Source organism: Erinaceus europaeus, chromosome 15 (assembly GCF_950295315.1).
Source record: "Erinaceus europaeus chromosome 15, mEriEur2.1, whole genome shotgun sequence".
NCBI lineage: Eukaryota > Metazoa > Chordata > Mammalia > Eulipotyphla > Erinaceidae > Erinaceus > Erinaceus europaeus.
In genome coordinates, this window is record NC_080176.1 from 5,229,923 (window position 1) to 5,246,185 (window position 16,263).

The following is a 16,263-nucleotide window of genomic DNA, read 5'->3' on the forward strand; positions in this document are numbered from 1 at the left end:
GAATTAATGTTTTATATTCAACAGTAAATACAATAGTTTGTACATGCATAACATTCCCCAGTTTCCCATATAACAATACAACCCCCACTAGGTCCTCTGTCATCCTTCTTGGACCTGTATTCTCCCCACCCACCCACCCCAGAGTCTTTTACTTTGGTGCGATACGATATTTTTTCTTTTTTAATATTTATTTATTTTCCCTCTTGTTGCCCTAGTTGTTTTATTGTTGTAGCTATTGTTATTGTTATTGATGTCATCGTTGTTGGATAGGACAGAGAGAAATGGAGGGAGGTGGGGAAGACAGAGAGGGGGAGAGAAAGACACCTGCAGACCTGCTTCACCACCTGTGAAGGGACTCCCCTGCAGGTGGGGAGATGGGGGCTGGAATCGAGATCCTTACAGCTTCTCCTTGCACTTTGCACTGTGCTACTGCTGGACCCCCACCCCTGTAATCTTATGACCTTTTAAACCATTATCAAATCACTAATAGAAAGAATATATATATATATATATATATGTGTATGTATATATTTGCCTCCAGGGTTATCGCTGGGCCTTGGTGCCTGCACTAGGAATCCACTGCTCCTAGAGACTACTTTTTTCCTTTTTGTTGTCCTTGTCGTTTATCATTTGTTATTATTATTGTTGTTGCTGCTGTCATTGTTGTTGCATAAGACAGAGAGAACACGTAAGAGGAAGGGAAGACAGAAAGAGGGAAAGATAGACACCTGCAGACCTGCTTCACTGCTTGTGAAGCAACTCCTCCTGCAGGTGGGGAGCCAGAGGCTCGAACAGAGATCCTTATGCCGGTCCTTGCGATTCATGCCATGTGCACTTAACCCACTGCGCTACTGCCCAGCCCCCATAAAAGTAAATTTAAAGAAGAAATACACAGGTCACTAAAATGTGACTGGATTGGGAGCCAAGAACACAGGACTTTTCAGAAATACAACTTCCTGCATACTTTCTCCAAAAAAAAAATGATAGGGGATAAAGGATAAAGTTGCAGAGGGCACTGGAGCAAAGTGGGAGGAACTGGAGTCCCAGGAAGGGTCCTCTGCCTCTGGGGCATCATTTTTTTTACCAGAGCATTGCTCAACTCTGGCTTATGGTGGTGTGGGGGATTGAACCTGGGACTTCAGAGCCTCAGGCATGAGAGGCTTTTTGCATAACTGTGGGGTTGGAGAAAGGCCCCGAATACTGAGAGCAGCCGTTGGCCTGAAGCCAACTATTCCTTGTTCTGTGTGGATTCCACCTGTGCCCACCCTGTGGTAACTATGAAAAGGTGGGATGAGAAGTGATCGAGGTCGCATAATCTCCCTTTGCTTGGAAGGTTGTCAGCGGCCCAAGCTGAAGCTTGATAATAAAGGCTCTTGCTATTGCATGTGATTCCGGTCTTCTTTGCGTGAGATCAGGACTCGAACTTCGGGGCATAACATATGGGGCCTCGTCTGGGATCCCCATCTCACTAAAAGAACACCAGCTTCACTGAGCCTTCAGGTCAGGTATCTGTAGCGAGAGACCCTTGGAGTCAAAGGCGGATGTGCTGGGTGGCTCTGGGTCCAGGGTCCTGGAAGACGTCCCAGATCCTGCAGTAGGTGGTTGGATCCCCCCCGCAAATTTGGAAGGGGAGAGTGGGTCGGCGAGAGAAGCGTCGGCGAGAGGCTGTCCTCCCATCTGTTGGTTCAGAGTGTTGGCGGCTGGGCCGCTGGAATTTTCTTTGAATATATTGTGGTCTCTGTATTCTCTGTGTATTGTCTCTGTATTTTCCTTGTGTGTGTTGTCTCTGAGTCCAAAGTCAGGAGTCAGGCTACTTCGACTCCTCTGACTATGGTCCTGAATCATTTTAGAAAATTTAAACATAGAGGTCACAATTTGGGTCTAGAGGTAAAACAAGGCCAGAGGATCACTTACTGCCAAAATGAGTGGCCAGCCTTCTCTACCAGTTGGCCCCCAGAAGGAACCTGGGACCTGCCTACTATCTATGCCACCAAAGACGTCATCTCAGGACATCCGGGACCCCCAGACCTGATTTCTTATATCCTTACTTAGCAGGATCTGGTAGAGAAACCCCCCTCTTGGCTAAAACTTTTTCTTCCTCCACAGGGTTCAAGACCCGCCGTTCTTGCTTTAAAGCATTTTCGTCGTCAACCTACTGCCCCTTCTGCGCCCCCTCTCATTCCTCTCACTCCCCCTCCAACCCTATTCTCCAAGGTGGTCCCGAAGAAGACCTCCTAGAGTACCCTCCTCCCTGCCAACCTCAGCCTCCCCCAGTCCCACAGGAACCCCCGGCAGCAGGCCAGAACTTACGGAGCCCTCCTCGTACGAGAGCCCGTACAGCCTGGAGGACCCCTGACTCGGTGGCCCTGCCCCTCCGAGCCCCAGGACCCCCGAATAAGAATGGCGAACACCGGATGCAGTATTGGCCGTTTTCCACTAGTGACCTTTATGACTGGAAAATGCAGAACCCTAGGTTTTCAGGAAAACCAGCCGCACTCATTGACCTGTTAGATTTTGTTGTTTTTACCCATCAGCCGGCCTGGGATGACTGCCAGCAGTTTTTACAGATTCTTTTTACCACAGAGGAAAGAGAAAGGATCCTTTCAGAAGCCCAAAAACTTGTGCCTGGGGCAGACGGGACCCACCTTAACCCGGCCCTGAGAGATGCCAGTTTCCCTCTGATAAGGCCCACCTGGGATTTAACTCACCTGAAGGTAAGGAGAAGCTCACTAATTTGGCCGAGATTAGTAGTGTGCAACAGGAAAAGATAGAAACCCCAGCTGCTTTCTTAGAAAGAACTATGGAGGCATATCGAATGTTCACTCCCCTAGATCCAGAAGCTCCAGAAAATGTCAGCAGTAATTATGGCCTTTGTAAACCAAGCTGCCCTGACATAGCAGATAAGTCTTTACAGGAACTACTGGCAGGAGCGGAGAAAGTCTTTAGCAATCAGGAAACCCCTGAAGATGCCAATTAGGGACAATGACAGCAGCTAATGAGCGACAGACGCGCAGCCTCACCAAGGTGTCGGTTGGCAGCTACAGCTGAAGGCCCTTGGTGGAAAGGCCGAGAGGCCCATCCTCCGCGAAGATTTGAAAAGAGCAGAGGTCCATATGGGGAGGGAAAAAAGAAGCTCCTTAAAGATCAGTGTGCATATTGCAGGGAGAAGGGTCACTGGGCCACAGAGTGTCCGAGAAGAAAGGGGAGACAAAAAGACACTGGGACCAAAATCCTGGAACTGGGTGAGCTCGGTGACTAGGGCCGACGGGGTTCGGGTCCCTCCCCAAACCCAGGGTAACTTTAACAATAGAGGGGAAACCTGTTAGCTTTTTAGTAGATATGGGGGCTCAACATTCAGTGTTAACCCAGTCCATGGGAAAACCATCCAAACAAAAGACCTGGGTACAAGGAGCGACTGGCATGACGCAATATTCCTGGACTTCTCGGAGGACTGTGGACTTGGGGAAGGGACAGGTATCTCATTCTTTCATGCTTGTTCCCGAATGCCCCCGCCCCCTTCTTGGGAGAGACCTGCTTTCTAAGGTGGGAGCAGCCATCACTTTCCAACCCCAAGGACCAGTAGTTGTGACCACCAGCTCCATGCCATTTCCTATCCTTGCCTTGAATTTGACTGATGAAGCTTCCTTGACCCCAGCTGCCTTGCTCCCTGACCCTGAATTGGAGGCTCCCTTGCATGGCTGCTCTGGGATTCTGGGCTGCGCATCTGGCCTCCGGGAAGACCTGAGGGAACAGCCTTTGGAGGGAGCAGGGGTGAACTAGTGTACTGGCGGGAACAGCTTCATTGGAGATGGCGTGAGGTGTGCTGGGGCTGCGGTGGCTACTGAGCGTGAGACTGTGGGGGAAGCCGCCCTGCCCGCAGGGACCTCAGCCCAAAAAGCTGAATTAATTGCCCCCAGAGAAGCCCTCAATCTGAGAAAAGGGAAAAGACTTAACATCTACACCAATAGCCGCTATGCCTTTGCCACAGCCCACATCCATGGGGCTATATATCGAGAAAGGGGCTGCTCACAGCTGAAGGTAAAGCTATAAAAAACCAACGGAAAGTGTTAGACCTATTAGAGGCTATCTGGATGCCAGATGAGGTGGCCATGATACACTGCCCTAGACACAAAAAGGGAGAAAGTCCTGTGGCACAGGGCAACCGCCTAGCGGATGCCACAGCCAGACGAGTCGCATTGGAAAGAACTGACGAATTAGCTCTTTGTCTGCTGGACCCTTGAGAGCCCACCCTGCCTGATGGGCCAGAATATACACCAGATGACGAGCTCCAGATAAAAAAAATAGCTACCGTGGTCCGGGGGAGGTGGCGCAGTGGTAAAGCTTTGGACTCTCAAGCATGAGGTCCCAAGTTCAATCCCCGGCAGCACATGTACCAGAGTGATGTCTGGTTCTTTCTCTCTCTTTCTATCTTTCTCATAAATAAACTCTTTTAAAAAAAAAAGCTACCTCTCGCTGACAAGCGCGGTGACTGGTGGGTAACAGCTGATGGTAAACTCATCTTACCCCAAGCCCAACACCTGCTGCAGCCTATACACAGAACCACCCACCTGGGATGAAGAAAAATGGCCGAAGTTTTGCAAAAAGCCAGCCTGAGAATCCACAACAAGAGCCAACTGATAAAGGAAATAGTTGCAGAATGCAAAGCATGCAGACTTGCAAATGCTACCAACCAGCCTAGACCTCCCAGGATCGTGAGAAAGGAACCAGACCAGGTGCCTACTGGGAGATGGACTTCACTGAGGTAAAACCTGGAAGGTGTGGGTGTGAATATATGTTGGTGTTTGTAGACACCTTTTCAGGATGGACTGAGGCGTTCCCGACCAAGAGGTGGTGAAGCAGTGCTGCAGGTGTCTCTCTGTCTCTCTCCCTCTCTATCACCTCCTTCCCTCTAGATTTCTGGCTGTTTCTATCAAACAAAATAAAGATAATAAAAAATTTTTTAAAAAAAGAAGGAAGGAAAAGAAACATCTTTTCCTTCCATCCAGTGACTCCCCTTCCTCCGGGGGAACTCTCAGGCACAGGCATGCCAGCCTGGCGGTGTGGCAATGCCCGTCAGCTCCTCCATGGGCCCAGTGCCACCCCTGTAACCTGCCATACGGCACGAGAGTCCGTCCCGGGTCAGGTGACCACAGTGACTCATGTGCAGTGTGGCCGTGTCTGCGTGACCTCACGGTTCCAGGAAGCATCTGCGCAGGGAGACGGCAGACAGGGGCCCCAAACCTGGCCTGAGACCCTCGGCTGCGAGCCGCCCCCCCGGCCCCCCATGGCTGCAACTGTGTGCTGGAAGCCAGCACAGGGGACCCTCCCCAGGGGCTGGCTGAGGCACCAGCGAGGACCTGGGTGGCTGAAGAGTCATGGTTTAAGGTAGTCCAGGAGGCAACAGGGAAACACAAAACAAACACCAGACGGGGAAAGACAAGCCGATTCCCAGCTACAGCAGGCCCCACCCGGCCAGGCGCAGTGGGACCGAATTCTCAGCAGGCTGACACAGGGCAGGGCGCTCACTGCTTCTGGGGGGCCAGCACATGTGCTGCAAGGAAGGGCTGGGTGGGAATCTCAAGGCGTGAAGACCATCAGCCTTTAGCCGCCCTGGTCCTGGCTCCTGCCCAGCTTTGTCCAGGATTCCCAAGTTCTGGCCACTCTTGGCCGATTTCCAGTACAAAGGTACCACTCCATCCATGGAGCTTGGTTGGTGCTGCCCTGTGGCATCCAGGAGGGCAAGGCGGTGCTCTGCCCACTGAGCCACCTCCCACCCTGTATGGAAAATACAAATTCCCCCCCTCACCAGACCACTGCTCAGCTCTGGTTTGTGGTGGTGATGGTGGGCATTGAAATTGGGACTCGAGACCCTCAGGCTGAAGTCCTTTTGCATAACTTATGTGCTATCTCCTCTGCTTCCAGCCTGGATTTTTTTTTTTTCTTAATGAGAGAAAGGTAGAGAGGAGGGGCCGGGTGGTGGCGCACCTGGCTAAGTGCACACAGACCCAGGTTCTAGCCCCTGGTCCCCATCTTCAGGGGGAAAGCTTCACAAGTGGTGAAGCCGAGCTGCAGGTGTCTCTCTGTCTCTCTTCCTCTCTGTCTCCCCTCTCCTCCCACTTTCTGTCTGTATCCAGTAATAAATGAAAATATGTGGGAGTGGGCGGTAGCACAGCTGGTTAAGTGCAGTGGCACGAGGCGCAAGGACCGGCATAAAGATCCCGGTTCGAGCCCCCGGCTCCCCACCTGCAGGGGAGTCGCTTCACAGGTGGTGAAGCAGGTCTGCAGGTGTCTGTCTTTCTCTCCCCCTCTCTGTCTTCCCCTCCTCGCTCCATTTCTCTCTGTCCTATCCAACAACGACGACATCAACAACAATAATAATTACAACAATAAAACAATAAGGGCAACAAAAGGAAATAAATAAATAAAATATTTTTTAAAAAGATAAAAAAAATATGTGTAAAAAAAAAAAGAGAAAGGTCGAGAGGAAAAAAAGAAAGGAAGAATGTAGAGAGAGAGAGAGACAAACACACCAAAACACTGCTCAGCTCTGGCTTATGCTGGTGCTGGGGACTGAACCTGGGATCTGAGAAAGGCCCTGAACGTCCTTGGCAGAATCTTTACTCTGTCTCCCAGCCCAGTCCAGCGAGGCTTCTCCACCGACAGGCAGTGGCGCCGCCCGCACGGTGCCCTCAGCCGCCTGGCACTGAGCAGCGGGCCTGGAGGTGCAGTAGGAGAAGCCGGGGTGCATGTGCATGTGCATGTTTTTGTTGTTTAATTATTTTATTTTATTTATTAATCTACGTGCCTCCAGACTTATTTCTGGGGCTTGGTGCCTGCACGAGAATCCACTGCTCCTGGAGCCGCCGCCTCTCAATTGTTGCCGTTCTTGTTGTTGGGTAGGAAATGCAGACGCGCGGGGCGGGCAGGCCCACCCGACCCCGACCCCGACCCCGACCCCGACCCCGCGCCCGGCCGCGGCAGCTCGCTCGGTCTCGCCGGCGGTCTCGAGAAAAGGCGGCAAGTAATGAACTCCCCATTAGCAGGCCAGTAATTAACAGCGCCAAACAGCCACGCCTGCGGAGGGTGCGTCGGCGGAAGTGCTGCTGGACGCAAGTGTGGCTGGAGGAAGTGTATCAAGACGGAGGTGTGGCGGGGCGGAAGTGTGGCTGGAGGAAGTGTGTCAGACGGAAGTGTGTCTGGAGGAAGTGTGTCAAAGCGGAAGTGTGTCAGGACGGAAGTGTGTCAGGACGGAAGTGTGGCTGGCGAGTATGATTGCGAGGGACGCCGGGAAGGCGGTCGGCTGATGCAGCTCCGGCCGCAGAGACTGCCGGGTAGGGGCTGATGAGCAGGCGAGCTTGACACGCGAGGATGTGGCATCCAGGACACCCCCTTAGCGCCGCGTGTCTCGTCGATGGCGGCGGGGCCTAGACGCGCCTAGACGCGCCGGAAACCGCGCCTCCTGGCTCTGACTGTTGCCCCCCGGTGGCCACAAGCGGGATTGCAGCCGGGCCTCGCGCCTCCTCTGCGCTTGGGCGTCTGCAGGGGCCTCGGAAAAGGGGGGAGGCTGAAGCCGGGGGCTCTGTTTTCAAGACTTTTGCAGACTGAATGTGCAATGCATTTTTATCCTTCTTTAAGATGTCTTAGTTATTTATTCCCTTTTGTTGCCCTTTTTTTTTTATTGTTGTACTTATTGATGTCTTGATGTCATTGTTGTTGGATAGGACAGAGAAATGGAGAGAGGAGGGGGAGACAGAGAGGGGGAGAGAAAGACAGACACCTGCAGACCTGCTTCACCGCCTGTGAAGCGACTCCCCTGCAGGTGGGGAGCCGGGGGCTCGAACCGGGATCCTTATGCCAGTCCTTGCACTTCACACCATATGCGCTTAACCCTCTGTGCTACCGCCAGACTCCCTATTGTTATTGTTATTTTTAACTTTTTTTTTTTTTACCAGAGCACTGCTCAGCTCTGGCTTATGGTGGTGCGGTGGCTTGAACCCACATTATTATTTTTTTCCCCCACCAGAGCACCACTCAGCTCTGGCTGATGGTGGTGTGGGCATTGAACCTGGACCTTTAGGCATATAAATCATTTTGCACAACCATTATGATTTTTCCCCAGCTTATGGCCATAATTTTTTATTTTTCTTTTTTAAAATATTCCCTTTTGTTGCACTTGTTTTATTGTTGCAGTTATTATTGTTGTTGTTGTTATTTATGTCATCCTTGTTGGACAGGACAGAGAGAAATGGAGAGAGGAGGGGAAGACAGAGAGGGGGAGAGAAAGACAGACACCTGCAGACCTGCTTCACTGCCTATGAAGTGACTCCCCTGCAGGTGGGGAGCCGGGGGCTCGAACCGGGATCCTGACGCCGGTCCCTGCGCTTTGCGCCACGTGCGCTTAACCCGCTGCGCTACTGAGCCCCGCATTTTTATCCTTTAAACGTCATCGTTAAGGGAGCAGGCGGTGGCTCATTTGGCACCTGCAGACCTGCTTCACTGTCTGAAGTGACGCCCCTGCAGGTGGGGGATCAAACCGGGATCCTTATGCCAACTCCCTGCAGGTGTCTTTCTCTCCCCTTCTCTGTCTTCCCCTCTCGCCATTTCTCTCTGTGCTATCCAACAACAACAACAGCAATAACAACAATGATAAACAGTAAGGGCAACAAAAGGGAAAATAAAAAAAAATAATAAAAATTCTAAAATACAAATATATTGTATTTCCAAGGAGAGAGATACAGAGACAAAGATACATCATGAGGGGTGGGGGGGACCCAGATCACTGCTCAGCTCTGGCTTACAGTGGTGCTGGGGATTGAACCTGGAACCTCAGAGCCTCAGGCATGAATGTCTTGCAGAATGACTGTTTTCTCCATAGTCCATCAATCAGTCTTTCTCTCTGTTTTTGAGATTGATTTATTTAATGAGGCCTCTGAACGCATGTGCCGTGCACCAGCTCTTCACCGCCTCTCAGGCCCACAGTGCCCTTACCACGTTCGAGTCTTCTCTAAGTCTGTTCACAGCCTTCTTGCACTGCGAAGAAGGCACAACCTTGAATGACAGAGTTTGGACAAGTTTCCTGTGAGCTGCTACTGTAGGATTTGAACCTGTTGCGTTAGTAGAATCCAAACTGTGCTTCAGGGCAAGAATCAGGCCTGCAGGAAGGGGCTTTGTAGGGCCTGCTGACACACGCCATCAGCTCGCACATTCCCACGTTCCAGGACCCAGGTTCAAACCCACAGTCCCCACCTGCAGGAGAGAAGTTTGCTGAGTGATGAAGCGGTGCTGCGAGTGTCTCTCTGTCCCTCTCACCCCTCTAGGCCAAACCTGTGGAAGCGAGGAAGGGGCTCTGAGGTGTGCCCGCCACACTCCATGGCTCCAGGTAAATGAGAGCCGGTCAACAGTCTTCACTGCACGTGGAGGAAAAGCCGGGGCAGCCAAGGGCTGACTGCGGGAGGCTGGAAGCTGGGACTTCCGCACAACCTGGGGCTGGGGGAGAGGGCGGGGTGGGGGGGGTTCGGGCCCCAGCACGTGGTCTGCGCGCCCAGACCCAGAGTTACACCCCAGGCAGTGCACGTGCCAGCGTGGTGCCGGGGCATCTCTCCGTCTGACTACCAGGCCTTGGCTGTGAACCCAGAGAGAACATCGAGGTGGTGGTGGTGCTTCTGACCAAGTGTGGCCTCTCTCGAGGAGGGTGGCCTGTGAGGGTGGCCTGTGACTCCTAGGGGGTCCGGTGGCAGGGACTCCTGCGGTGACGGGCTGTGTGACACCTCCTACAAAGTCACTCAAGAATTAAATCGTTATTCCGAGGGCAGGACATAGTCTTACAGTTAATTGAGAAGCTGAGATGTGGGGCCCGGTGGTGGCACACCTGGATGAGCATGAATTACAATACGCAAGGGCCCAGGTTTGAGCCCCCAGTCCGGTCCCCACCTGCAGGAGGAAAGCTTTGGGAGTGGTGAAATAGTGCTGCAGGTGTCTCTCTTTCTCTCTCCCTCTCTATCACCATCTTGATTTCTGACTGTCTCTATCCAATAAGTAAAGATAATTAAAAAAAAAAAAAGCTGAGATGCTTCAAAGAGCCAAGACTGGTGACTACAGTAGCATCTGCCGAACACACAGCACCACAGTGCTAAACCCTCAGAGCGAATTGAGCTGATCTGAGCTAAGCCTGTTGCTGTTAAATAAATCAACTAGGATATCCATGAAAAGGTAAAGCTAGGGGAGTTGGGCGGTAGTGCAGCGGGTTAAGCACACGGCACAAAGCACAAGGGCACGGCACAAAGCACAAGGACCGGTGTCAGGATCCCGGTTCGAGCCCCTGACTCCCCACCTGCAGGGGAGTCGCTTCACAGGCGGTGAAGCAGGTCTGCAGGTGTCTGTCTTTCTTTCCTCCTCTCTGTCTTCCCCTCCTCTCTCCATTTCTCTCTGTCCTATCCAACAACGACAACATCAATAATAACTACAACAATAAAACAACAAGGGCAATGAAAGGGAATAAATAAATATTTTTTTTAATTCTAAAAAAAAAAAAAAGGTGAACTGTAAACTTTTATAAATCTGACATTTTGCTGACTGTAAAGTCAGGGAGTGTTTCTGCATTCTGAGAGATGGTGCGACAGACAGTATTGGATTCTCAAGCATGAGGTCCTGAGTTGGACACCCAGCATCACATGTGCCAGAGTGATGCTCTGCTTCTTCTACCTCTCTCTCTCTCTCTCTCTCTCTTTCTCTCTCAATCTAAAAAGGAAGAAGAAAAGAGCTCCTCAGGTGTGGCTGAGGACAGGGGTGGTCAGAGCCTGGTCCTGTCCCCTGCTGGCCGCCACCTCTCACCCTAAAGTGAGAATGGCCTTTCCTTTTTTCATTATTTTATTATTGTTACTTATTTTCCCTTTTGCTGCTTTTGTTTTATTGTTGTAGTTATGATTGTTGTTGTTATTGATGTCTGTCTTCATTGCTAAGATAGAACAGAGAGAAATAGAGAGAGGAGGGGAAGACAGAGAGGGGGAGAGAAGGACAGACACCTGCAGACCTGCTTCACCGCCTGTGAAGCGACTCCCCTGCAAGTGGGAAGCCTGGGGCTTGAACCAGGGTCCTTACACCTGCCGGTCATTGCGCTTTGCACCACGGGAGCTTAACCCACTTGAGAATGGCCTTTCTATTGGTCATTTCGTTATTGTCCTGGAATCCCATTTGAACTCCCAAAATCCCACCCCCCTCCCCTTTAAAGATTTGCTTTATTAACAAGAGAGAGAGAGGGCAGGGGTAGTTAACATAGTGGTTATGCAAAGAAACTCATGGCGAAGGCTCAACCCCTGCACCACCACAAGGTGAGCAGTGCTCTGGTAAAAAAAAAAAAAAAAAAAAAGGAGGGAGGGAGGGAGGGAGAACCAGGGCATCACATGTGATAGCAGGAACCAAGCTCAGGAAACTCAGGCCCTCTTGCTTTGAAGTCCTAAGCTCCAGCCCGCTGCTGGGCCACCCCCAAGGCGGTATGCCCTTTGGTTTACTTCTTCTCCTTCCTCTCCCGCTTCTTTCTCTCTTCCTCTTTTCTTCTTCCTCCTTAAATGTTAGTGAGAGAGATGGGGGAGAGGAGAAGCAGACTTCACTCTGGCATATGCTCTGAGGGGACCAAGAGGAGCCCAGGGGATGGAGGGGCTGAGGGCAGGCTGGAGCTGTCCTCTCTTGGGAAACCCCTGGGGTCTGGATTTGCATGGCTTAATGACGGGGAGCGCTTCTCAGCAGGGGCGTTAGTCAGACTGGCTTCCTCCAGGCGGGGCCTGTGTTTGTGTGTATTCCTCCGCCCGGAACGGCAAGGCGCTGGGGGGTGGAGGGGGTGGCCTCGGGCCTGCACGCTCTTCTTACTAAAAAAAAAAATGTTATTTTGCTTATTTATTGAATAGATACAGAGTGAAATCGAGAAGGAAGAAGGTAGAGATGGGGGGGGGGGTCTGAAGGTGGCAGGTTAGATAAAGCATTGGACTCTCAAGCATGAGGTGCCAAGTTCAATCTCCAGCAATACATGTAGCAGAGTGATGTCTGATTCTTTCTGTCCTCTTATCTTTTTCATAAGCAAAACATTTTAGGGGACCGGGCGGTAGTGCAGCAGGTTAAGCACACATGGTGTGAAGTGCAAGGGCTGGTGTAAGGATCCCGGTTCGAGCCCCTGGCTCCCCACCCGCAGGAGAGTCGCTTCACAGGCGGTGAAGCAGGTCTGCAGGTGTCTGTCTTTCCCTCTCCCTCTGTCTCCCCTCCTCTCTCCATTTGTCTCTGTCCTGTCCGACAACAATAACAGCAATGACAACAACAATAACAATAAACAACAAGGGCAACAAAAGGGAAAAATAGCCTCCAGGAGCAGTGGATTCATAGTGCAGGCTCAAGCCCCAGCAATAACCCTGGAGGCAAAATAACACAAAATATTTTTTAAAAAAAAGATGGAAGTGGTTGCTGGGGAGGCAGCATAATGGTTATGCAAAAGGACTTCTCTGCCTGAGGCTCAGAGGTCACAGGTTCAAACCCCAGCACCACCTTAAGCCAGAGCTGTGCAGTGCTCTTGTCTTTGTGTTTCTCTCTGTACCTTCCTCTCATTAAAGTAAAAATAAATAAAATGGGAGTCGGGCAGTAGCGCAGCAGGTAAAGTGCACATGGCACAAAGCACAAGGACCAGGGTAAGAATCCCGGTTCGAGCCCCCGGCTCCCCACCTGCAGGGGAGTCACTTCACAGGCGGTGAAGCAGGTCTGCAGGTGTCTGTCTTTCTCTCCCCCTCTCTGTCTTCCCCTCCTCTCTCCATTTCTCTCGGTCCTATCCAACAACAACAACAACAATAACAACAATAAAAAACAAAGGCAACAAAAGGGAAAATAAATATAAAAAAATTTTAAATAAATAAAATATTTTTAAAATTTCAAACAAAAACAAAAGAGAGAGAGAGATCTTCAGCCATTGGGGGAAGGGGCTTGAACTCGGGTCCTTGTGCACTACCAGGTGCACCACCACCTCGGGTCCGTGCTTTCCTTTCTTTTTTTAAAATCTTTTTCTTTTATTTATTTTCTCTTTGTTGCCCTTGTTGTTTTTCATTGTTGTAGTTATTATTGATGTCGTCGTTGTTGGATAGGACAGAGAGAAATGGAGCGAGGAGGGGAAGACAGAGAGGGAGAGAGAAAGACAGACACCTGCAGACCTGCTTCACCGCCTGTGAAGCGACTCCCCTGCAGGTGGGGAGCCGGGGGCTCCAACCGGTATCCTCACACAGGTCTTTGTGTTTCATGCCACGTGCACTTAACCCGCTGTGCTACCGCCCGACTCCTTTCTTTTCTTTTCTTTAAATATTTATTTATTTATTTATTTATTCCCTTTTGTTGCCCTTGTTGTAGTTATTGTTGTTGTTGTTATTGATGTCGTTGTTGATGATGTTGTTGTTGGTTCTTTTTTTTTTTTTTTTTTTTTACCAAGAAGATACTAATTAAAAGACAAACGTAGGGGTCTGGCAGTGGCACACCAGTTAAGCACACCTATCACCGTGTGGCAGGATCCTGGTTCGAGTCCCCACTCCCCACCTGTGGTAATGGTGCGGGAAGCTTCACAAGCGGTGAAGCAGGTCCGCAGGTGTCTCTTTCTTCCTGTCTCCCCTCCCCTCTCAATTACTCTCTATCCTGCCAAATAAGTCAGAAAGAAAACAAAAAACAAACAAACATCATGTTTGAGGGCCTGGGAGACAGCAGAATGGTTATGACTTTCATGCCAGAAGCTCTGAGTCCCCGGGTTCGGTCCCCAGCACCGGCAGCAGCCAGAGCTGAGCTGACCTGTGGGAACAGCCACACCTGTTAAGGTCCCATTGAAGTCAGCGCAGACCAGCCGGTGCAGGCTGGGTGGGGAGTGAGGGGAGGCGCACAGCTGGCTGGGGACACAAGCAGCGCTGTGTGCGGGGGCCAAGCCCGCAGTCCTCCGTCTGCCCCCCGCGCCCCCCATGCGGGGCAGAGGCCGAGACCGCCGCGGGGCCCAGGACCGGCCTCGGGACTCCGGGCTCTGCCACCAGCGGCCGCCAGAGGGCAGCACCGAGCCGCCGCGGAGCCCCCGCCCAGGCAGCGGTCGCGCAGGTGCAGGAGGGGAAACGGAGGCAGGACGCCGCCTGGCGCGGTCGCCCCGCTCCTGCCCCTGCCCCTGCCCCTGCCCGGGGCTGACGTCAGCCTGTGCCCCAAATAACTTCCTCGGGGAGCCGCTTCCGCAGTCGTCGGAGCCCCGCCGCGCCCAGGGCAGGTCACCCCGACGGCTTCCCAGCAGCGGCTTCCGCCCCGCCCGCCGTGGGGGACCCCGGCCCCGCGCAATGGGGAGACCCTGGTGCCCGCCAGCCCCCCTCTCGCCTAGGGAGTCCGGGGCCCATGCACTGGGGGCCCCCTCGCACCCTGCCCCCCGCGCAGAGCTCGTGAGGGTGCTGGCGGTCTGGGGCCCCCACCTACACCCCCATTCCTCCCCGTGAGCCTAGCAGGTGCTCAGTGAGCTGCGTGAGCCCGGAGGAGGCTGTGGCCCTGTGGTCGCCCAGGGGCAGGAGTCCAGGCCACAGCTCCGGGCTCCCTGCCCCCCAGTTGAGGGCTGGGGTCGGCCCGGCCGAGGGGTTCAGGGCCAGGTCACGGAGAAGTCGGGGTGCCGGGCGCCTCCTTCCTGCCGGGAGCAGCTGGCCGGGCCGGGTGGACAGGTCCCGCCGCATAGCAGGCCGGGGCTACAGCATAAAGCTGCTGCTGACGGCCGGTCGCTGCTCCAGTCCCTCGTCCTGGCCCCCAGACCATGAGGCGGCCCCCGGCCCTGGCGCTGCCTCTGCTCCTGTGTCTGGGTGAGTCCTCACCGCCTCCCCCTGCCCCGCCTCTGCGGCCCTGCCGCCTGCCTCCCCGTGTCCCTGCTTCCCAGGGGCCCCTGCCGGCCAGGCCCCGGGGTGCAGGACGCCCCCCTGCAGGTGGGGCCCTGGGGTGGTGGAAGATTCCCGGTGGCCCCCTGCCAGGAGGTGAAGTGCCCAGGTGGGTGGCACAGGCCCGCCATGTCCTGGGGACACTCCACGTGCCCGGGGCCCCGCAGGGACGATCTGGGGAGCGTGGGTCCGGCTGTCACCTCTGCGCCCGCCCGGGCTCAGGGTCAGCAAGTGCCCAGCAGGCCTGCCGCGGCCCCTCCTGCATTCCAGGGCCAGCCAGGCAGGGCGCCTCCCGCTTCCCGTCCCCAAGTCACCTCCTGGCGGGCAAGGGCACTGGGTGCAGCTGGGGCAGGCCCGCTCAGGCTCCCGGGACAGTCGTGCTGGAGGGAGCCGTCCTGGGCAGGGCGTCACCGCCACCTCCCACCTGAGTCATCCAGGTCGGTGCTCACAGTTGTGCCACAGGCTGCCTGCCTCCCGACGGCCGTCCCCAGTGCCTTCAGGAGTTCCTGGACCCCTAGGGGGAGGATGAGAAGACTGCACACTTCCAGGAGGAGGCAGGAGAGTAAGGGAGAGAGGCTTCCAAGGCCAGAGTGCCAGCAGGAAGGCTGCCTGTGGGAGGTGGCACTTCAGTTAGGCTTTCCTCTGGCTTAGGACCTGCAGGATCTGGCCTTGAGACCCAGGTGTGAGTGAGGACAGAGTTGCAGCTGGGTGGGGTGTGGGTGCCCAGCTGCTAGGACCTGCTGAGCTGCACAGTACTCATGGCCCTGGGGGTGGCCAGTGAGTGAGTCCCTCTGCCAGGGACTGTCATCTCTAAGGGCCTCTTGGGGACACAGGAGTGGACAATGCAGTGAGCACTTCCTGCTCCCAGCTGGCCTCTGCCAGGGCTGGCCCCACGCCAACCCCACTCCTCTGCACCCCAACTTTGCAGTGGCCGGTTCCCCAGTGTCTGTCTCCATGCCTCCCCTGGGGAGGAGTCTGGCTGGAGGTGGGGGGCCTCCAGAGTGAGGGGGCCACTTCCTCCCCCCCCCCCCAGCAGGCAGGCCTTTCTGGAGAGTACCCTGACCCTGGAGGGGGCTGGCATCTGCTACAGGGACATGTGGTCCCGACTTCAGGGAGGACTCTGGTCCCAAGCCCACTGTTTCAGGGCACAGTAATGCCCCCCAAAGGAGGTGCTCCAGACAGAACGGTGTGGGGTGGACGCCCCAGAAAGAGGCCGCTGTCCTGCTGGAGCATGTCAGCAGAGGTAGGCGGGCGGGCGGGCAGGTGCAGGGGGGCGGCACTGAACACCCGTCTTCCTTCCAGGAATTCTGGGGGCCTCGGCGACAAGAGGTAAGAGCCCAGGCCTGGAGGCAGGTGGGTCGGC

At 53.9% G+C, this 16,263-nt stretch overlaps 1 long non-coding RNA gene across 1 annotated transcript; it reads left to right on the top strand.

The window, feature by feature from the left end:
- The first annotated feature begins 13,993 nt into the window (after window positions 1-13,993).
- Window positions 13,994-16,229, top strand: LOC132533060 (uncharacterized). The gene is made up of 3 exons (XR_009544948.1): window positions 13,994-14,828; window positions 15,352-15,580; window positions 16,203-16,229. It is a non-coding gene; the product is annotated as an uncharacterized LOC132533060 (long non-coding RNA).
- The last annotated feature ends 34 nt before the right edge of the window (window positions 16,230-16,263 follow it).